The 23788-nt window shown below is 45.7% G+C and overlaps 1 protein-coding gene across 2 annotated transcripts in view; it reads right to left on the bottom strand.

The window, feature by feature from the left end:
- The window catches only part of LOC138566314 (NADH dehydrogenase [ubiquinone] 1 alpha subcomplex assembly factor 3-like), a 73004-nt gene extending 49431 nt beyond the window's left edge, over positions 1–23573 (bottom strand). Inside the window, exon 1 of one of the 2 annotated variants that reach the window (XM_069643427.1) lies at positions 23376–23573. The gene's annotated coding sequence lies outside the window, so the exon portion shown is untranslated. The remainder of the gene's footprint in view (positions 1–23375) is intronic. The other variant, XM_069643426.1, reaches the window with a different exon arrangement.
- Positions 23574–23788: the final 215 nt, after the last annotated feature.

The following is a 23788-nucleotide window of genomic DNA, read 5'->3' as shown; positions in this document are numbered from 1 at the left end:
GAGTGGGTGATGAAGGAATCAACCACTTCTTCTTCCGTGCCTCCTCTGTGGACAAATGGCCATGTTCACAATTGTGGAAATGTTGGTTCGTGTTCCATCGGTGAACGTTTGTACAGTGTAGCATTACTGACCGCCATTTTTCCAGTAGAATTTCCAACGACCCTCCACATGTTTTTGAGCTCCACCAAAGATGGTTGCTGATTGACTTGGACCACTGTGAAATACCTTGCATATCTTTTTTTTTACCTGCAGCCGACAATTTTTTATTGATTGTTTTTGCAAGATGCCAAACGTCAAATTGGTGATTTATATTTTTGTACTCTTCTCTCATTGTCTTGGCAATTGAAACGTGTCGGTCCGTGGCTATCAGGTCGATCACCATTCCCCGCGATTGTAGTTCTTGCAATGATGCTACAAAGCCAACTTTCTCCATGGCCACTGAGGATGTACTTTGTGACACCTGCACAACCACCGAACTCACAATTTTCTTACTTTCCATGTCCTGAAAGTGGTAGGTGCAGTACTTGGCTGAAAATCCTGGGCTGTCGCACTGTCCATCACCGGCTAGCCTGAACCGTTTGCCCGCGAATGTACTATCAATAGACATTTTTTCCATTCTCCAAGCTTCGCTAATGGCTGGAAATAGATAATCGGTTTGGTATTTGTAGAACTGAGTTTTCGCAATGAAATGGATTCCCACAAACTGAAAGAAAGACTCTAATTTTTTAAAACTTGAACCACTAAAAAGTGCAGCCGCTGCACAAAGTAGATTGCCTGCTGGCAGTTGTCCCAGCATAGGTTGTGCAGACCATGAGAAAGGATGATATTTTGTACAGGTGGCATGTATTTTAAGGTTAGTGCCTCGAATTGCACGAGTCACATTAATCAATGGCTCCCCACATACTTCCCCACCAACCGAATGCCCACATTTCATCCGAATAATAATATCAATCAAACAACTATCGAATACAATGAATTTGGCCTCTTTCCTTATACTGTCACTCTGCATCCCAGCTGGTTCGGCCTGTAACGTTGAGGACATGTCACTCACATGAAAGGTAGAATCTCTGATATCGTCTTCCGCTATGTTCAGTGATATTGATGGTGTTTCATTGTCGTCCACTTCATTCTCTTCCATTGCAACATCTGTTCCTTCTCCGGCGATGGGTGAATAAAACAATTTCTTCAACTTTCTCGCGGTCTTAGTTTTCGCGGGTGTGGATTCTGTGAATTGATCTCCGACTGCATCCGAACTACCAGGAGGACATTCACTATCAATGGCTGGTGGTGGTATAGCTCCGTTGTCAATCACTTCATATTCTTCCCATTGGCACGATGCATCTCCAGTCTCAAGTCCCTGCCAAAAGGTTTGACAAGCAACATCTCTCGTTCGCTTCACTGTCTGTGTAGATCTAGTTCGTACACCGACTCGCAACTAGAGGACAGATTGGAAAAGGGATGTTCAGTTTAAACACAACTTACAGTATTGAACTATTAACAGTGAAAAACAACATAATATAGTGACCAGGACACTAACCTTCTTTTGCTTTCTTTTCTTTGAAACTTTCTTGCCTCGAACTTCAACATCAGGACGCTGTTGCTCCGACTCGTGTGTGCATGTCTCCACTTCCTCTTGCGCTGCAACGACTACATTTTCCTGATAAGCACATCCATCACGCACTGACGCTCCATCGACTCCCTGAAACATAGAACTTTCATTAGTATGTATAATAATATCGAAAACACAAAATGTACTTGGGGGCCAATACCCACGTACATCTCAATAGCAAAACACGAATTAACGCTTTGTGTAGAACATTCAAACGACAATTATTCACGCATTGTTGATCTAGTTAGATGGAACTGTCAAGATCCATACCTCGGGCTCCTCATAGACTTCCATTGATGATATTATTGAAGATGATGCTTCAGTGACTCCCTGAAACACAGTAATTGCATTAGTATGGTTTTCTATTTTGATAAAAAGAACAGAAACTTTGTGCAGGCGTGAACGGCTCATCTAAATAGACCTGCACAAACGATCAGTTGTCTAAAATAAATAATGGATATGTAAATATGATTCGATTTGCTCGATCGTTGGAAGTGTCACCACCCAGAGATCTGCATCAACTACTAGGGGTGATGTTCTTGTAGAAGAAGCTCCGTCATCTCCCTGAAACATAGTACTTGCGTTAATAAAGAAGGAAGTATAGCAGATGTAATCACGTCATATGATTTCGCTTGATCGAACTGTCAGTATCCATACCTCGAAATGCATAAGAACATCAAGGGACGATGTAACTGCGGTGCACACTTCTGCAAGCTGTTGCGCCGACCCGTAACTGCACGCTCCCCCTTCTTCTTGGACTAATGCTCCATCGACTCCCTGAAACATAGGACTTTCATTAGTAATGAACACAATATTGAAAAAAGAAGACACATAGGAGGACGACGACAGAAGGACATATCAATGGCTAAAAACGAAAGAAACATTGTGTGTAACAATCACGCTACAAGAATGCAAGATCTGATGATCTCCATCGATGGAACTGTCCTGAAACGTACCTCGAGCATCTGAGTGACATCAACGGTAGTCGTCAATACGTTGGACTCCTCAGCATCTCCCTGAAAGACAGTACTTGCATTATTTTGGATAACAATAATTATAACTGAAAACAAAGACTAGAGGACGAGTACAAGGGTGTACCATTAGGTAAAATAATTACACGATAAATTAAAACTATTGATTTACATGCCTAAAACAAGTCAGTGGCAGAATAGCCAAGTAAGATTACCCGATAGGCGCTTGAAGTTGCTGATGACTGCAATAACGACACGGATGGAGAATCTTCCGCCTTCATATTGAGTGGATACATAAATGGGGAAATTATTGTTAGCTAATGCTACACACTACCGCAAGGCCGAGAGATAAATACATAAACTTGACTCACCAGTGGAGGGATGTGGACGAATAGAGTGGGAATAGCGGTTGAGAGCAATTTTCGCCTCGCTCGCGGTGTGTTCTTCTTTATTAGCAATGATGTGGAGTACATGTCTGAGCTAAAGTGCCTGCTGCAGATGCGGTATCGATCACCCCTCTTGTCCGCAAAGACTTCTAGGACTCTACTTTCAAGCTCAGACAGTGGATATCCGTAATATCGGACCCATTCTCTTATCTGATCTATTGTCTTAGGGAAAACATGCATTATAATACCTTCAGATTTATTATGGGTCTTCGAAGGGCAACCGCCAATGGAACAGGCAGGCATTGTGGAAAGTCCTGAAAAGTAAAGATCAACAATTCTCTATGAATACCAATGTGTTAAAAAATTAAATGACACATAAAAGGTTCAATGCAAGGTTCGTTTTGGTTCTTGGAACTATACACGTTATTCACATGCGGATAAGTATTTGAATAACTTTAAAAAAATTGAAAAATAATTTGACTAAACTCAGAACATGTGACTAGTTACTTGCATGTACTGTCTTGAACGAAAAGAAATTGCACGCAAAATGATTATGGTACATGGCCTTACCTTGACGAACAAACAGTTAGATGCAGGGATCAGAGTAGTTTCTTGTCGTAGAACAGGGAGCAGTTCACAGGTTGCAAACTGACGAGTTTCCTCAAAGTGGTCACGGAAGTTCACAGAGACGAAGAGCATATAACCAGCACCTTCACGGGTTGACTAGCAAAGCGCAAAGTAGTTCTCATTAGAAATATGAAGTGGGTTATAAAGAATTCGAAACAGGGGTGTGATTGTGAATGAATGACGTGTATATGTCGTGGCATTATGTGGATTGCATGGAGCCGTCCAGCGTGAGGGGGGATGCTTGGCAGGAGACACGGGGTCTGGAGGTAGACATGGGAACAACAACCCATGCTCTATAGACCACTTTGAAGTGTACATGGTCTTTGGCACCTCTTGGCCTTTATCGCTCCCTGACAGCTCCACTTGCCAGCACAAGTACCCCGGTGCGAACTGCCTTTGATAGGGCGGGGGGGTGGATTGGGGCGGTGGTCGTGCAGACAAGACACAGGAAGACTCGTGAATGGAGACACACTTATGTGGATTGCAGGGGGCCGTCCAGCGTGAGGGGGGATGCTTGGCAGGAGACACGGGGTCTGGAGGTAGACATGGGAACAACAACCCATGCTCTATGGACCACTTTGAAGTGTACATGGTCTTTGGCACCTCTTGGCCTTTATCGCCCCCTGACAGCTCCACTTGCCAGCGCAAGTACCCCGGTGCGAACTGCCTTTGATAGGGCGGGGGGGTGGATTGGGGCGGTGGTCGTGCAGACAAGACTCGTTTGCCGCAGGGCCTCACCAAGGAGAGGCCATCTAACTGCATGTAAGAGGCAGGCTGCAGGATCTAATACTTGGAAGGCAGGGGGGTGAGTTTATAAATACCTCACCCTCCCAGGAGAATATATGGGTGCAGTTCACCCTGGAGACCCTGGATGCCTAGGCAGTTAGTCAGCAGCAGGCTGGCCTGTGGTGGCAAGGCGGCATGGGCCAGAGGGGGTCATCTCTGTACCCGGTGCCCAAAAGGATGATTTATTATGATCAACCATATTGATTATTTACCTATAACCATGTTTTGTATCAATAAAATCCAACAGCCTTTTATTGCCAACGCTTGAACAAAGTGGTGTGGTAAGTATTTTTGGGGGAGGAGGCAAGGCCGGGAGGCTTGATGCCAACCCGCAAAATAACATATGTATGTCTGCTGCATATGGGTTCAACGGTTATGTGGATTGAAGGTGGGCGGCCAGCGTGAGGGAGGATGCTGGCCGGAGACATGTGGTGTGACAAACAAGGCACAGGAAGACTATTCAATGGAGACACACTAGATTCATTTAAAAAATCAAAACAACCATTGTTAAAATATATGTTGGGTTTTATTTTAGATCTTAATTTCAATTGAACATAAATAATAAACATTACACATTGTAAAGTTCCGGTTGTAGCACATCCAGGGAAAATCCGCGGTATTGTCCACTGTCGCTGGGGAAATGTTGTCTAATGGCAAGTACCGCACAGGCAGGTATTACTCTCCGAACGCGGTGTCCGAGCCTCCCGTGAAGCCACCAAGTGAAGCAACGATAGGCCACCAGCCTGTACCACCTGTGAAAATGAAAGATGCAAACTGTATTAAAATGACAAAACTTTCTTATCACTGTCGATTCAGGTAAAAAATGTCATTCTGCTTTGAAAAAAATTCTATCTAGAAAATGCACAATATGGAACCAGTTTACATGCATTCGAATGATATGTAGATGTAATTTTATATGTGGGAGACGACCATGACATAGTAGAGGCATCACTGACATCAAAACCAGAGTATACTTACTCGTTACTCGGATTACGCGGACGAACAGTGCCGCGAAGTTTGTGCATAAGCACCATCATCATCCTCAACACGGTCCGTGAGAGGCAGGCTTCCCTGAACTCTGGCAGCTCGGTGATGCATTGCGGACTTGGCTCGCCTTCTGAAATGTAGGCCAAGCACCTGGAATTTTCACGGCAGCAGCAGTTCTCCTCCTCAGTTGGCATTAGCTCGCACCGATTGCACGTGCACCAGGTGGAGACGCCGTCCATGCGACATGGTCCAGGCTCTTCATCCGTTGACTGGTCCTCCCAACTGCCGTCCGAATCCCCATCGTTTTCGCGTGCTTGCCTTTCCAGTAGTTCTTCCTCGGTGTACTCGGGCTCGTACATATACGGCATTATTGTAGCCATTGTGTGGTAAAGAAAGTAAAATAATTTACAGAGATGGTACAGGTGTTCACAAGGCCTAGAAGCGGCGAAGGTAGCTGACCAGAGCACAGAAACGAGTCACAGAATACTCAAAGTAACACAGAGAGAGGAATGGAATCGAAAATCTGCTGCTGTGTGTTGTGAAACGGTGTGTTTATACTTATTGAGGAAAGAGGCGCCCTGCCATTTCCATGGCGACACGTCATTAGCTGAGGCGCAGCGATTGTTGACACGAAACGTGCTTTGGCGTTGGGAAATGGGCGGTACGCGTCTGCTGATGTCAGGCTCAGGGGCGGGGGATTTGATTTAGTGCCGCAAAAGCAGGTGAGCCAGGGCGATGGGGGGAAATGATAGGATTATCAGAAAATGGCGAAAATGGCGGCTGATTTCGAGTGCGTTAATGGACGAAAAGTCGGGTAAGGTCCATAGGAAAGTTTTCTACGATCTACCGAGTTATGCTTAAAAACACATGGCCGAACCGTAGGGACAATAAAAAAAAAGTCCCGGAACTCTCCTTTAAGACAGGCCTTTGAACCGCCAATCAACAGTTCCGTCTTGTCGTTGTTTAAGCAGCAGAGGCTGTGGGTGGCCATCCATGCTTGGATTTCAAGGTAGATCTCGTTCAGTTTTGCAACGTCATCCTCATAGTTCCCTGTGAGTGCGATGAGGACCTGGGTATCGTCAGCATACTTAGTATGTGACTCCCAGGTCGTCAAGGAGCTTAGTGAAGACGTTGTAAAGCGTGGTGGAGATGCTGAAACCTTGGGGGACTCCGCATTGGATAGGGACAGAGTCCGCTGCAGCACCGCCTGAAGGTGCGAAGACCATGGATGTTCTGTCTGAGAAGAAGGACTGAATCCAATTGGAGGCATCCTGAGAGAATGCAGCAGCCAAGGAGAGATGTTCGGTAAGTATTTGGTGGTTGACTAAATCGAAGACAGCAGACAGATCCAACAGGAGCAGGATGGCCAGATTGCCCGTGTCTTTGGCTTCATCCATTTGGATTTTTAGGTCCAGGAGGGCTGTTTCCGTCCCATGCCTGGGTCTAAAGCCAGATTGTCGCAGACCGAGGAGGTTATTATCTTCCAAATGTTGTATTTGGAGGTATGCTATTCTGTGTAATATTTTTAGTAAAAAGGGGACAGGCGTAATGGGCCTATAGTTCGTGGGTATGTTAGGGTCGGGGTTGGGTTTTTTGAGTAGTGGTAAGACCCAGGCCTCTTTGAGGTTGTTTGGGACTGCCGAGTTTTTAAATGATGAGTTGATCGGTGTGGTGATAAAGGGGGCAAGATATTTGGCTCCATCCTTGATAACTGATGCTAGGCATAGATCACCTAGGCAGTTGGATGGTTTTAAGCTAGCAATTATATTGATTACTTCATTCTCTGTGACTGGAGAGAAGTGGAAGAGAGGGCAATTTGGCTGGGATGTGTTGTGTGTATTGTTCATGTAGTCTTTAGAAGCAAGATTGTTTTTTTAGAGGCTATCCTGGTTTGCAGACGGGCTATTTTATTGGAGAGTGCTTGTTGGATGTTGTTGCACCATGTTTTATCCTTGATGCAGTCATCGGTAGGGGGCACAGGAGATTCCAATTCTCTTAGGATGGAGAATAACTCTTTCATGCCAAATTTGGAGTTGTGGATTCTAGTGTTGAAAATCTCTTTTTTTGCGTTTTTTATAGCCGCTTTGTATGTAGCTGCTGTCAGGGAGATTTTTTCTTTAGTAGTGGTGGATGGGGCTTTCCTCCAGCTAGCTTCAGCTGTTCTTTTGAGGTTGCGTAGTGCTTTTAGTTCTGCCGAGAACCATTTGTTCACGTGGGCTGTTGGTTTGATTTTTCTTAGTTTTAGTGGTGCTATCTGATTTAAGGCTACTTCCAATGTATCATTGTAGAGTTTGACTAAGACTGTAGGATTAGGGTTGGGTGTAGTAAGGGCAGCTGATGTGATAGGGTGTAGTAATGGTCTAAGATTCTCAATGGTGATGTTACGTTTGTTCCTGGCTAGAGATTGCTGATGGGCAGTAGGGGTGGGGAGGGTTCGCTTTGGCAGCCATTGAAAATAAGTGAAAAAAAGTAAACAAACAAAATGGGTGTCATGGAAAGAGAGAAGAGACTCCCTTTCCATAGCGGGCATTCAAAAAATAGGAAAAAAGTAAACAAAAAAACGGCCTCCATGGAAAGGAGAGACGGGACTACTTGTAGTGCCTTCTTCCTTTCCATGACGGCCTGACGCTGGGGACAGAAGTGTTCCTAGAGCGTCTGCTCCCGAAATGGACAGAAAAGGAGGTAATTGGAGGGGGGGGAGACTTACCTGATTCCTCGGGGAGGGGAGATGGCAGCCGCCAGCCCTGGGGAAGCACAGGGCAGCGGGATCACCGTCTGGTAACACCTGCGTCCTGAGCCTCCCAATTGGCTAAGAGGCTGCCACACACCCCTCGCCGGGTACTAATTGCACTGAAGGTATTGAGTGTGTCATTATGGGCCTCACATGCAAGAAGGGTAAAGAGAAGACAAAGCATATTGTTATGCATATGCTTAGCTTTCGGACACTTACCCCTTTAGTCCCCCGTAGTAAAATGGGGCGCCAAAAAAAAAAAGCAGAGCCCCAACTGTAGAGAGTTGCCCTGGGGGTTGACAGGCTTCTTGCATCACTCATGCTACAACCCATAGAATAGAGCCGAGTCACACCAAAAATTAGTTCCAGTTGTCAGATAGTCACAGACACAACCCTCTTCCCTATGCCTTTACAATATGCGCTGCATGAAATAATTGCTTTAACAGTCATCTCTGCTTATCACCAATTTGCCAACAAATGTTTGCACGCATTGTAGAGGTCCAGTCTTTTACATGTCTGCCAGACCTCAGTCTTCCAAAGGGCGTTCATTCACCACAGCACTTCGAAGCAATACCATATGGCGCTATACAAACATCAAATAACATATCATTGTGTTGCTTCGCCCTACAATTCAGTCCACGTATTTTGGACTTGAACGTATCTACACTAATAGCGCACATTTTCACCCAGGGCATTCCTTCGTTCTGGCTGCAACCTCCTTTCCAATTTCTTACATGAATTACCCTTTTTTATGTTTTCTTTTGTAGCAGAGTAATGGCTTTTTTCGTGGGGTGTGGCCACAATATTCAACTTTATGGACTATATGACAGGCACTTTGAAATTACTACACTGGTGCGCAATAAGAATGCATACCAAGATAACATTATACACTGCCAGTCATATCAGACATTAAGAAAAAGATCCTCAGAGAATTGGTAAAACAAAAGCACAAAAAGTTGCACCCCTTCATTTTAAAACTTTACCCGATAAGGTAAGAGGAAAAATCTATGCCAGAAAATATCCAGGTAGATGACATCCTGCCAAGGTTGACAAGAAGGTGAATGGAGCACTCAAAAAGACTTGTACTAGTACACATCCGACTTTGAGAGCAAAGGAGTTACTCATACCTTCCCAGGCTTTCATAACCTCACAGAGGTATAGATCAAAGGGAATATTATGCGCCCTGGCAGGATGGTACAGACCGGCTTCCAATGGATTCATGCTTCAGCCAAAACAATAGGGGTGGTAGTGTCAGGGAGGAGACACATCCACATACACGGCTGGCATGCAGAAGCCTCTCAGATATCTGCAGTCATGAAGGGGTCCTTTCAATGTGCACCTAGAGGAAAAGATGCACTGGGAGTTCAGAAATGATAAACAGGTTGATAAACTGAGGAAAGGATTTGCGTGAATTTTCCGTCGCGAAAAAGTCAGCAACGGAAAAGTTTGCATGAATAATGTACGAACCACAAAAGGTTCATACATTTCCCATGCAAACATACATTAAAAACCCCTACAAACTCACACCCTCACCCACACCCCCACCCACACCCCCAACATACCCTCACCCTACTTACCTTTGAAGACGCGCGCAGGCCCTGCGGCGCCAGTTCCCTTTCACTTCTGTGATCGGGAACCAGCACCACAGGGTCCTTTTCTTTTTTCTTCTTTTTTTTTTTTTTTTACGGGCAGCTGCAGGGGTTTCCGCCGCATACTGGAAAGTATAGTGAGCGGGGTGTTGCGGGGGGACACCCCCCCAGCCCTCGTTTATTTTTTTTTCTCCTCGAGTGTGCTGCGCGGGAGTCCCCGCAACAACCCGCTCACTATACTATATAGCATAGTGAGTGGGGTATTGCAGGGGACACCCCGCAACCCACGGCTTTTTTCTTTTTCATTTGACGGGGGGGCTAACGGGGTGTCCCTGTAGTGAGCGGGGTGTTGTGGGGGGACAACCCCACAGCCACAAGTCTGACCCCACCTAAATACATACCACAAAAAGTTCGAACTTTTGGTAGTTAGAACTTTTCATGGTGTGTGTTTTAGGTCTTTTGCTGGGGTCAGACTTTTATAGTCGGTAATTTCGTACAATACCTTGAGGGGAAAGGGCAACCCTATAAACCAAATCTAGAGAGTTGCAAAATGTAGCACAAGGTTTCCATCCTTTCCAAAAATAGATTTATTCAGAAACCTGGGAATAAGTAACGCCAGCCTCTCAGCAAAGTAGCACCTCCTTAGAGACCCTGATGACTAAAGCAGCCCTGTTATCAAATTCTATTTTTAAGAACCAGAATTGGATATTCAAGCTATCAGTGTGGTTGAAGGAACCTGAAAGCCCCCCTTTCAGATGCCTTCGACCACACTGATGCTTGAAAATTGAAATGTATTGTTTGCCCTTCCCAGTCTGGGCTCATATTTGCCACTATTCCCAAAGAAACGGCCAAGAGGTGAGCTCTTGTGCAAGGTATAGAGGACTTGGAGAAAAATGATCACAAGGCTGGTACTAAAAGGGAGAGTATATTCTACTCTATTAACTTCCTAGTGGTCATGCAGTCATCAAATCACAGTCTAGCACTAGACCATAAGCTCCTAAACAAATCTGTGTCCAGCAAACATTTCAAAATGGATACTCTAAAAATATCATCCAGATAAACCACAAGAGGGTTACTGTGTATCCATGGACCTCCAGGTTACAGATCTCACATTTGCAATTCAGAGCCCTCCCTCATTTTGGACTAAAAACATTGACAATGTGGTTTATAAAAGGTTCTAGCACCGGTCCAGGTAGCTCTGCACTGGGAAGGGATCCAAATCTTCACCTACCGCTGGCTGACCAGAGCTCACTCCGGGAGACTACTGATCAACCATAAAAGCCTACCATGCCGGATGCTAAACATTTTTTGGAGATGTTAAGCTAATCAGAAGATATCCCTGAAGACAGGGCAGAAAGACATGGAGCTGTCCTGAAAGTGAACGATCCATGTAGACATGGGTTGCTTTGTCACGCATGTCATATGTGAGACAAAGCAACCCATCTGCACATGGAGCGTTCACTTTCAGGACAGCTCTATGTAATAATCGTTAAGTGGTTTCCTTAAATAATTTGTTACCCGAAGCACTGCATTTATTAATACTTCAGGTGACAGTACATATAAGGAAAGCATATATTCAGGTGCAGATATTGTTATGGGTCGTCCTCTCACGCACACAATAACATGGGAGACTGGTTCGCACGTCTTATCTCTATTACTTTCTTACAGACTGCCCCTCTCCTGTCCTTGTCCCCTCCCCTTTCCTTCCTCCATTCCCTCCCTTCTCCGAGGATCCCTCCTTCTTAAGGGAGCTGCGTCCCACAGTTCACAACATCCCCTCCTTGCTTCTCACGGGAGTTTGTGGCCTACATCTGTTCGATGAGATGGGGGGGGGCTTGCAGATGGTGCACTGACGCCGCCAGGGTAAATCAGGGTCCTCCTTGTTGGGTGCCCTCGACGCTGTGTCCTCGGGCGGTCCCATTCTGGGCTCTTCTTCGATGTGTGTCTCTTTCTCTGCATCCTCTTGCAACAACTTACGAAAGAATGATGTGTTCCGGGTTATCTCTCCCTCATCCCCCAGAGCGTAACCATTGGCCCTTTGACTTCAGTGACTACGAGTGGCTCTGGTCTGTTTTCCTTTGTTGTTTTTGCCGGACAAGTATGACCTCGCCAACTGGGAGTTGATGGTCTTTGACTTTTCGTTTGTGATCCGTCCTCTCTTTGGCCTTCCTTCTTGTGTCAGCCCCACTTTCCCTAATCTCATCAGGGGTGTAGTCTTCCAGTTGCGGAAGTCGGTTTCGTGGTTTGTATTTTATCATGAGTTTGGTGGGTGTGCGTCCAGTCGTCTCGTGTGGTGTATTCCGGTAACTCCTCAACATTTGGGAGATGGCTTGAGCCATGGACATTAGGTAGGCAGCTGCTTTTTGACGTGTCCTTTATATCGTGGCCGTGAATCGCTCCACCATGCCGTTGGCCTGTGACCAAAGAGGTGTGATCCTTTGGTGGTGGAATCCTAGGTGTGCTACGAATTGCCTGACGTCCTGGCCCTGGAACGGCAGGCCATTGTCTGTTTTGACTATGTTGGGGACATTCCATTCACTGAATAGCTCGTCTACTACCGCCACTACATGGTGGAATGCTGTGGACGGCATGTGCATGACTAGGGGAAACCGAGAGTATTCATCCTTGGCTACGAGTAGGTGGCCTCCTTCTTCTAGTGGCCCCTAAAAGTCCATTGAAATACAAACAATAGGGATACCCCAGGGGCTAAAGTGGATTTAGGGGTGGAAAATACTGATTAACTAACAAGAAGCAAATCCACTTTTAAACAATTTTTGTTTTGTTGTTGTTTTTAAAAATATCTATATTTTAGGAGAAGGGTTTAGATTAGTGCTTAAAGTCCCTGGAGGAACAACACAGCGAGGGTAATCTATGAGTAAAATCAAAGTTTATTGTTAGTACACTCAAATGTGGAGAAAAGAACCATAAAAAACACAGCATAGCTTGTAAAGGGTACTTATATAACTAAAACATACATGTGTATTTATACTGATTCAAAAAAAGATAAGAAGAATGGAACCAATAAATTAATAAATACATTGAAAAAGGCAAGATTAGTAGCATTCAAAAACAAAGTTTGTAAAACGCAAAATTCTCAGGTAAAGAAAAAGGAGAAATAGAAATAAACATAGCTATCATCTAACAGATTTGTCTGATTAGCATAACTGAACAAATCCTGCTAATAAACACGAGTCATGGTATTGTTTTGTGTTAATCCTAATGAGATATAGTCATTTACACTAAACTATGGACCTGTTCAATTTATAGACAAGTATCTTAATTTGCCAACTGCCTCGTAAAAGTCCATTGCCACCCTTTGCCAGGATCCTTCGGGTAGTGGGACCATTTGGAGTGGACATGGGGTTCTGCTTAGAGCAGTTACTTGGCACAGTGTGCAGTGTTTTAGTGTGTCTTCCACCACTGCGCCCATGTACGGGACCCATATGGTTTTGCAGAATCTTTTTTATATTGGCAATTCCCCTGTGGCCTTTGTGCGCTAGGATGACAAGGGATTTCCTGAGACTCTTGGGGGCCACCAGTCGTTTGTCTCTCAGCAGCGTTCCTTGGTCTGTCATGGCCAGTCACCTTATATACTCGCCATTTTCTGTAGGTCTCTCTTGTCCACCTAACTGTTTTCAAAGCGTTTCGTGGTCAGGTGTCGCCATCTGTTGGCGTTTGTGAGCTGGAGAGCGGCCTGAATGGTGGGATCAGCTTTGCACCTTTCGGCAAATAGGTCCTTTGTGATGGCCGGGGGAAGGGTGTTGAGAGATAAGTATGCAATGTATGCTTCCGCGCCAAGTTGCACGCCATTTTTCTGTGCGCTGTCGGGGTGGCGTGACAAATAGTCTGCTGGATTGGCCTCTCCTCCGGGTTTGTGAACGATGGTGTAGTTGTATTCTTGCAACCGAATACCCCACCGTTCTATGTGTGGTGGCATCTAAATCTTGGGGTTCCCAAAGAGGGAGAGAAGTGCTTGATGGTCCGTTATGAGGGAGAATGTTCTCCTGATGACAAAGTGGTGGAATTTTCCGCATGCCCAGACCGCAGCAAGGCTCTCACATTCGGCCTGGGAATAGGCTTGTTCGATGCTGGTGAGCGCTCAGCTGGCATATGAAACTATGCATCTGTCCGATTTTCCGCCGGGGTCTGTTTGATCTAGGATAGTGTCAAGCCCAACCGGACTGGCATCAACCGTGATCTCGGTATCCCAGTCGGAGTTGAAGTATGCCAACTGGCGGTCGTTTGCCAGTTCGCGCTTGATCTGTGTCGAAAGCTACTTGACAGTCTGTATCCCATGCGAAGGTGAGATCTTTCTTGAGGAGCTGCCTGATTGGGCTGGTTGCATAGTATGGCAGATAGCGGGCACAGTAGCCAGCCATTCCCAAGAAGGAAAGCAGTCCCGTCACGTCCTATGGGGCCTCCAGGTTTACAATGGCGTTGATTTTATCCCTTGGTCGGAGAATGTGTGTCCCCGAAGAAGCACAGGCTGCGTTTGTTAATGGTACATTTTGGGCCATTGAGGGTGAGGCCACTGTTGTGCAGGATGGTGCAGACCTGTCGTAGCACGTTGTCATGTTGCTCTTGGGTGATGCCAAATACCAAGATGTCATTTCTGTAATTGAAAGCGTTTGTGACTGGTGCTATGAGTCGGCGTACTGTGTCCTGGAATATCTCGGCCGCCGAGGATATACCAATGTTAAGTCGTTTGTAATGGAACAGACCTTCATGTGTAGTGAAGGTGGTGATGGGTCGATGACCAGTTGGTGGTAGCCTTGGTTCAGATCCAACTTTGAGAACCGGGTGGCGTGGTTAAGTCTGACCAGCATGTCTTCAATGTTGGGCCCGGGATATGTCTGGATAGCGGTGTTGGGGATTTGCATATCTACACAGAGGCACAGGCGTCCGTCCGACTTGGGTACTACCACCAAGGAGGATACCCATGGGGTGGGTCCATCAACTCTTTCAATGAGGTCATTCTCTAGTAATAGTTGTATCTCATGTGTCACTTTAGCTTGCAGATGATACCCTATCCTCTGGGGGTGTTGTGGTATGGGGTGTACCGTGGGCTCAATGTGGAGTCGGATAACGGTGTCCGTTAGCATGCCGATGTCTTTGAATAGGTCAGGAAACAGGTCAGTTCACTGATACCTAGTTCTCTTCGAGACAGGGTTTGCAGGGTGTGGGTCTGTGGAGGGAGGCCCTGTATGGTCTTGGATTGGTGTTAATGGATGTTAATAAGTTGTAGAGCGGTGGGCATTTTGTAGCGCAGGAGGCATCTCCCTGTCACAGGGCTGTTTATGATTTGGATCGCGACGGGAATGCGCTGCCCTCTGTGTATTAGATCACACCAGAATTGTCCTTTAGATTATAGGGGTGTCGGGTTCTGCTGGGAAGTTAGGGGGTGTTGGTGGGTAGTTTCTTATTATGAAGTTGGTTTGGCCTTGACTTTCCCTTGCAGAGTAATGGAAGTGTCCCTGGCCAAGATGGAGGTACTATGCTGGTGCCTCGATTGTCTGATGACTTCAGAAGGGGAGATAATGGACATTCTAAACTGCCTTTCATTGTCGTATGCCCAGCTGAGAGGACATGTTTTGAAATTGTTCCAGTTTTCAGGCCTAAAAGGAACTAAGGCATCAAGCAGCGGAATCAGGAGTACATTGAGAATCACAGGAGACGCTCAGGAGGTATTAGTGCAGGCAAAGGCTCACTCAGCAACGCTGAAGCTAAGTGACTGGCCATTTGGTTATATTTTTCCCCCTCTGCTGCTCGCTTGAACTACTACCTAACTGTATATATTCTTAATGCTGTTTAGGGCAGTGCAGAGTTTAAGTAAATTTACTGTATTTACTGTTAAAGGTTTATTTTTTCGAGTGTCTCGCTCGTAATTTGTTAATGTGCTAAGTCCGGAATCCGCCTCCCCATTCGGCGGTTGCTATAAAACTCTTGTGGTAAGCTTGCGCTCATGTTTAGAGTGGCCTGTATCAGCAGCATTAGAGAATTGGACCTCTTCATAGCGCGGCTCTGTTAATTTGCCTGTCTTCAAAGCGCGCATGCCCGGCACTGTAATCTGCGTGTCTACATTGCAGGCGTGTGCAAATCTGTCAAACCTCGAGTCCACTTAGCGCGCGTGCACCAGTATCCGGTTGTCTATATTCCGCGCGTGCCTGAACTTGTCATCATATGTACCTAAATAGCGCGTGCATCAGTTTTCGCACATCATCTATTTTCGGGTGCTCTGTTCCAAAGTGATAGCGCGCATTTGTGTGGAACTGTTCTCCACACGTCGTCATCGTGTCTTCTTTGCGTGCGTGCTCGGAGACTTCAAGCGTGCACGGATTAATTTCTCTTCTTATTGAGTTTGTGCGTGTTTTCTGGAAAGAAACAGTGTGAAGGTGCTTTAAGTACTTTTGTGGAACACACGTGAAGGTTCTGAAAAGTTTGTCCAAGGTTAAAAAAAATCAAACACTATTATTAATCAGATCCGATTGTTGAGGAGGTGTTAAAGACACTTTTAATGTGAAATAGGTGTCAGGGAGTCTTTGGAGATACCAAGAACTTTAACCGCCTGGATTAAACATCTCACAGAATATCAGGAAGAGAAAGAGATAGAAGCAGATCTCCCCTCTGCGTGAGAGTTTCAAGGGTAGAGCCAAGCAACTACTAAACTACCTATAAAAAGCATCTGCAAGTACACAAACCTCTCTGGGTATTTTGAAGAGAAGATCCATGGTTTTTGCGGAAATAGTTTTTTGGATATAAAAGAATATGCAGGTAAACTGAAAGCAACAACTTAAGGTGGAATGTGTCCCCACCTACAGGTCCAGAAAGTAAACTGTTGCAGCCTGGTGTTTATTATTTTATCCACTTCCCCCTTTCCCTTGGTGGTGTTGCATGCAGAACTGTTTCATATCCTAGTTCTGGGTGTGACACCTCGGGGGGACTGTCGGGGTTCAGCAGCTTCCACAGACATTGGTCAAAGATTCTCAGCCTGACAGTGGGGCGTGTCACACCCCTCTGCAAGATGCAAGCCTGGGACGGCTGTAGAGGGTGTTAAGCGACTTCAATTCAGCAATCCCACTAAGTCAGTGCCTCGTCTGGGACGCCCAAAGGAAGCCCTTATTTATATATTTTTATGACAAGTTATACTCTGGATGATAAACCCTTATATAACGCCTCTCTCTTAGAATCCCCCTGACCCCACTGAGCCAAGAAGTAGGTTTGTTTTACAAATTAAAAAGGTTTATTTGAAAAATTAAACAATAGATATATATCACACTTTTATAATAAATTAATATTTGATATCACACTTAGACATATGACAGTGAGTGATCAACAATGGATGATGTTATACTAGCACACTGGTTTAATTACTTAGGAGTAGTATAGAGGATAAGGTAGCTGATAATGCTTTATATGGTACAAGGAAATGCAAGGTGGAAAGGAAGCAACACAGGAATAAACTTGATATGATTTCAGCAAAACATAATATAATCACTTTTCCCCTTTTGGCAATTCACCCCTCCTCTATGCAATGTAAGGAGGTGGAAGTAACACACACATTCTTCAGGAATAAAATCACAGTACAATACAAATTCAGTTCCCCCCTAGCAAGCTTAGAGAAACAAGGATGATTTTAAACACAGGCAAAGTACTTTAAAGGTGGTATGCAAAGAAGGGAAAAATATGCTAAAAATTATTTTAACTCCCTCTAGAGGTTCAGGGTGAGTGAGAGATATCAGTTCAGGCCAGCCCTATAAATGATTCAGGGATGGTTACCAGGTTGAAAACAGAATTCCGTAATGGAAGCAAAAGACAAATATTTTTACGGTTTATAGTGATAATTTCGAAAACAATAATGTCGAAAGTCATTATTTCGAAAAAAAATGTCGAAAAAAAATGTCGAATTTTTTTTTCAATACTTTTTTTTTGAAATGTCAAATTGCGGCAATTTAGCCGCGTGCGTCGAGCGCCATTACAAAGGAACTATAAGGAGTACCAAGTCGCTTTAGAGCATGTTGGAAAGCTTAGAATCTCAGCTTTAAAATAAATCTGGCTTCTATCACAAACGGCACAAGAGATACGGACAATTTTGTGAAGGTAGATTCTCAAAATAAAAGTAAAGCTCAGAATGACAGATGACAGTTTTGCAGCTTTGAATCAACAGGAGGGACACGATTTCTATGATGCAGTTCTCAATGGGTTAAAATAGTTTGAATTAGATTATTTTAAACTAAGAGATTGGTTTTGCACAGTTCTGGCTGAGTACTCACACTATATTTTGGACAGGAATGCGACTGTCACGGATCGGGTCAGGATTGGCTGCGGTTCTCTCGCCACTTGGTACTGGTTCTGCGCACAGCGATGTGGGTCAGCTCTCAGCACTGCACAGCGATTTGGTCTGGGTCTGGTCTCTCTGGATCTCTGGCCTCTCTGGATAAAGCACTGCTTTCTGGGTCTGCTACCGGTTCTGGCAAAAGTTCTTGGCAAAGAATTCAAACAGCTCGCCCGGCTGTTGAATAGTTTGCAAATGATTTTGAGGCCTGCTGAAAAAGGATTCAGCTTGTGGATCAGGCCTCTCTTCTACAAGTTGTGGAGTCTGGGTTCAAAGTTCTGGTCTCTGGAGATTGATGGATTTGAAGTCTGGAGTCTCCGTCAGCGTGCTGCGCAGGAATTCAGTTGAAGGTTGGAAAATGAATGTCCCTGCCTGGGTTCCAGTGGCTCTTTTTATGTCTTTTGAAAATGGATGTGGATGCTAACTTTCTTTGCCCAACCCACTCACGATTTGATAGGTCAAGGATTTCTCCTTGACCTGATTTGAGAAGGGAACAGTGAGTCAGAGTGATGAAGTAGGTTTATGGTCAGAGGATCCTCCCCTTGTCAAATTGCACACAAATCTATTTCTGATCCAAATACCCATTTATCTATGTACCATTTTTCTAATATTATATGTCCAGTTAACATATTTTCTGTAGCACCAAACCATCCGATCCCTTTCTTTGTAAGATGTCGTGTCCACTTTTGACAGAATTCTGCCCTTTTCATCCAGATAACGACCTCTAAACAGATTTTACACAAATGTGCACAAGGGATATGGGTTTCAGATGATAAAGTGTCAGATTTTTAATATGCATACATTTGGAGTACCAACCTTATTTTCCGCTACTACTCCCCAGAACATACCATAGAGTCTTGACACCTCTTAAAATGTGCACAGAAAAATCACAAGAATGAGGATATTATTTATATAATTTTTACAAGTCCGCACTATGAATTATCCATCTTTTTAAAATGATGCTCTGGCCCCAAAGGGGTGTGGTTTTCCAAAGCACATGGTGGAATTTCTGGTTTGTCCACTTCCCCCAAGCTCAGCTTGCTCACAGAGGCACTTCTCCTCCCACTTCTCCCAAGAGGAAGCTATTTTATGACCCCCCCAATATAACATTTGCCTGAGCCCAAGACAGCGCTTTGTTCAGTTTCCTGCAGTCCCCAGGTGCCACTCCCCTAATTCAATCAGAGAGGTGTCATCTCCTTTTGGCAGGGGCAGCAGAATGCAACCAGGCCTGGGAACACAGCTGCTGATCAAGTTTCAACTCCAGTCGGGGGTAGTTGTCAGGCAGAATTCAATCTCTTTAAGCCAGGCTTCAGCTAAATGTCACTTTGGTTCCCAGTTTTCTACATTCAAACCAAACTTGCAATTTTTACACATGTAGCTAGATCACTGATTCTAAGTTCAAAACTATGACATTTAAACAATTGCAACCTATGTGACACTTAAAAGTAGGTCACTCATTTATTCTAAACATTTCGATTTTAGCGGCTTTAAACCCAAATTCACTTAAGCTGCTGACATCCTCAGCTATTTTCAATACATACATCAGACAATTATTTCCTTCAAGTCATTTCAGAATATAGTTTTACATTGTATCCACCTCTTAGTAAGTCTTTCTTTGGCCTGGTTTGGTTCATTTGTTCTGTTTTACACAAGTGTCTGATGGTTTTAAAATGCCGGCTTTCTGGTAGCGGTGAGCACCAGTATTGCACCCATTTTTGACATTAATAACAACAGATTTTGAACAGCACCATATTCCTTAGCACGGATTTCGCTCATGGCGCTTCTGGCCCCTCACGCTCACACTGGTGGGTGGCAGGTCAGGTGACCATTTTGTTGTGCGCAAAGACTGCGCGGGTTCTCCAGGATTCTGGTGCAAATGTGGGCTTTTCCGCCCTCTTGGATTTCCTAAGCCCACAGCACCAAATGTTGCAGCATAATAGTCCAAACGTGGGTCAGGACAACCAACAAGGGTGTGTGCTCGCCATGGTCGCGTATGTTTTCTCATTCATCACGTTCATGGTAGCCCCCAGGTCAATGAGGAACGGGGTATGGAGTCCTCCTATGTGCACTATCACTTTTGGGGCCGTACTATCGTCGGAGGTATCATATATTAGCCAGACGTATTCCCTGCTGTACCCGTCAAATTCATAGTACTGCTCTGTGTTTGACGGCTCTTCTTCAACTGGGCGGTTCTCATACGGGTCGTCTATGGAAACCTCCCTCTGGGGTCTTTGATCTTCCACCTGATATGGTTGTGTGTGGAAAAGGTATTCTGATGTCTCGAATGGTCCACCAGGTGTGTCAACTTGTAGGTTCTCCACAGCTCGTATTAGTCAGATAGGTTGTTTCTGTTAAGGTTGGTCCTCGTGCCATCCCTCTCTGGGTACAGCCGTGGGTTTGGTGGTCTCGTTGTATCATATCTTCTTCTATATGCCGGCAGTAGTGGTGCCTTTTCCCTGCACGTAATTTGAAAATGATTCTCCTGGCCGCACCTCATGCACATTTGACCAAGGGCTGGGCATTTGCCCTTGTGTGGAATTTCGAACCCGCATCTGTAGCATTGTCTTTCTGGTGGAGCTCTGCGGTTGGTGTTCCATGTGTCTTGGAGGGCTGTTATACTCGTATATTGGGTTTGCCCTTGCGGTTGAAGGCAATGGCAGCTATAGTGTCCGTTTTTTTGGACTTTCAATGTTGGCTTCTTGTGCGTCGACTCTTTCATATATCCTTGCTAAGTCTGCGACTTCCTTCAGTGGGAGGGGTTTCTTTAGTAGATGCTCCCTGAATAGCGCGGACATGCACCCTTCAATGTCCCGTAATCTAATGGCTGCGTCATCATTAAAGTTCGCAAAGTCACAGTACGTAATCTTCCTCTGTAGGCGTAGAATGAATTGACCGATAGTTTCATTGGGAGCCTCTGCACATTGACTGAAGATATATTGCTCGTAGTCCCGGTTGGGGAGGACTACCAGTCGTCCGTTAATAGCGCAGGTCAAGAGTTGGTAGGTGGATTTTTCTTGAGAAGGGATGGTTTTAATGATGCCTTTCATTTCTTTTCCTACCAAATTCGTAAAGATGTCCAGTTTGTTGGGCGCATCCCAATTCCCTACTGCTCTCATGAACTCCTCAAGTTCTTCTTGCCATCTTTGGCCTTGGTCTTCCTGTGGCTCTAAGGTGAACGGGTTTGGGCGGCGTAGGAATGTTACCAGGTTACCACTCCTGCCGCATTTTGTGTCGGTGCGGATGCTGCTCCTTTGACCCCTTGCAACATGGCTGCCTTGTCCGTGTGTCGCACCAGGGGGTGTTCCCTTCTTCAGTGGTCAGGGCTTCGTCTGGGCTTGATGTGCTGGTTGGTGCTGCCCTCGTGGTGCTGGATGTGGGCTCCAGTTTGTGGACTGTGTTTGCCCTCACGTGGGTTGGTGGGTTGTGTGGCCCTCCAAGTGTGTGGCAGGCTGTGCTGACTTGCGTGAGCCGTTTTGCCCTTGAGCCATGTGGCGTGTGCAGTGCGCAGCCTCTTGCATCTGCAGACTTGGTTAAGGTTGGGCACTGGTCCTGGTGTCCCATGTGTGACTGTCATATGTGCGTCGGGCCTGCGACTTTATTAAGTTACTCTCCTCGCTTTCTAGTGGATTTATGTGACAAGACTTTGTGGCGTGTAGAATACACACGGCCACTGGTGCGTTCTGTTCTACGTTGCTCTGTACCGTGGGAGTCCAAATGGCATTGTGCCCCACATGGCAGCATCCCTCTGTGTTAGCGCTGGTTGGGGCGTCAGGGCTCACCTCTCCGTTGCGGGCGGACGTCCTCTCCGCCTCCTGGTCTCTCTACTGTCACATTGGCTACCTCCGGTAGCCGTCTTACGTCCTCCGGGTGTTCGCCTCAACTCTGAATGGATCACTTGCGTTGACCTCCTCCTCAGGTCGTGCAGCCTTCTTCAGTCCTCTGGCAGGCCTCCGGTCTCCCTCCCTGCCTGCTATAACACCAGCGTCGACCACCTCCTCAGGTCACGTTGGTTCCTGCACCTACGGTATCAGCCTTCTCCGTCATCAGCAGCACAGGTCTGGTGCTTGGGGGCTGACGTCCTCCTTCCAGTCCGCGTCTCCTCCTCACTGAGACAGTGGGCATGAGCCCTTTACTCGTTGCCAGTTGTTATGGGTCATCCTCTCACGCACACAACGACACGGGAGACTGGCTCGCACGTCTTATCTCTTTATTACTTTCTTACAGACAGCCCCTCTCCTGTCCTTGTCCCCTCCCCTTTCCTTCGTTCCCTCCCTTCTCTGAGGTTCCCTCTTTCTTAAGGGAGCAGCGTCCCATAGACCACAACAGATACGTCCCTGCCCCATTCTGGCCACTGCACACAGGGCGCGCCTAATAGGGATCTGCGCCCAAGGTGCTGTGCCAAAACTGCTGGCGTTGAAACAGCATCTGCTGAATGCCCTGCATTGCCTTCAAGACATGATATGTCACATTCTTCCCCTCATGTCTCTGAGGAGGGAAATTATGGAATGTATAGCGCATTTAACAGTCTGCATTATACGCACCAAGCTTGCACTCCATGGGCTTGACCCAGGCCCATGAAGGCCCACCAAATTCCGCCGAACAGGATTTCCATATTGTACACAGGGTCCCATTATAAATGATGTCAGGAGAGGGGGCAGAGCAATAAAGAAATGAAGGTATCTAATCACAGATGCTGGGGCCTCAAAGAAGTACTGTGACGAGGAAAAACGTGACTAGGGGTAATAAAGATTACCCAGTACGTAATCCCCCCATGCTTCCACTCCAGTATACCAATATATGAAAATCGGTCGTATTGGTTTGATGGAAATTAGTAGTGCCTTACAAGAGCTTGCAACACTGTAGCTGAAACTGTATGGCTTTCGGTTTCCATAGTTTGTCAATAACAACTGTTGTTTTTTTAATTAACTTTCTTGAATTACATCTGGGAAACAAAAACCCAAGAGAACCCGAGGAAGAGAGGGCTTCTTTAAAAGTCACTTGGATTTTCTTTTTGGGAGTCATTACGCTACATTGTGTAAGAGACCCATTTTTTAAAAATGGGAACAATTGCGCAGAGTTGACAAAATCTATAGTTTTTAAAATAAAGCAACTTAATGAGAATTGGCTATTGGAATTTATCCACATTCATTTGTTCTTCAAATTAACTTATTTTCAACATGTATCCAAGTAAAAAAGATGTATTAAAGACACGAGTATATAAATGGACCCGAGTTCTCTTCATATGGACGCATACGCTCTTGTACATCAATATTTGCTCCATGTTCCCTCTACAACACATGCTAGATCTCGTGACTGCCCTTGGTAAATGGGACACATCTATACAGCACTTTAAATACCTTCAAGTCACTCCACAAGGTAAACGAGCAGCACCCAAGTCATTACCTGCCACGCAGGGGTGTGGGGTGACAGCGGGTAGAAAAGGGCGGGGCGGAACGCAAGGCTGGCTGGCTGGCCCCCACCTCAGGCCGACCCACTCATGTTAGCGGCAGCGACAGCACAGGCAACAAACACTCGCCAGACGAACACACACTGACCTTCCAAAGGAGAGCAGGAAACAGGCAGGCAAGAGGAGCGCTTTCGGGAGGCCTGGTAGGCACAGCTCCAACCACAGCGCCCTCTGCTGGCTGGAGAAGCACACCGCATAAAATGCTACGCAGGATACACATATTGCAATACATTGGGATTGGAATTACATGCCGTGCACAGGCATATAATCTGACTCGCAGTCGCGTAATTTTAGTGGCTGTAA

This window comes from Ambystoma mexicanum, chromosome 2p (genome assembly GCF_040938575.1).
Source record: "Ambystoma mexicanum isolate Mex_15411 chromosome 2p, UKY_AmexF1_1, whole genome shotgun sequence".
NCBI lineage: Eukaryota > Metazoa > Chordata > Amphibia > Caudata > Ambystomatidae > Ambystoma > Ambystoma mexicanum.
Note: the sequence above shows the minus strand (reverse complement) of the source record. Positions and strands in the feature narration are given on the sequence as shown.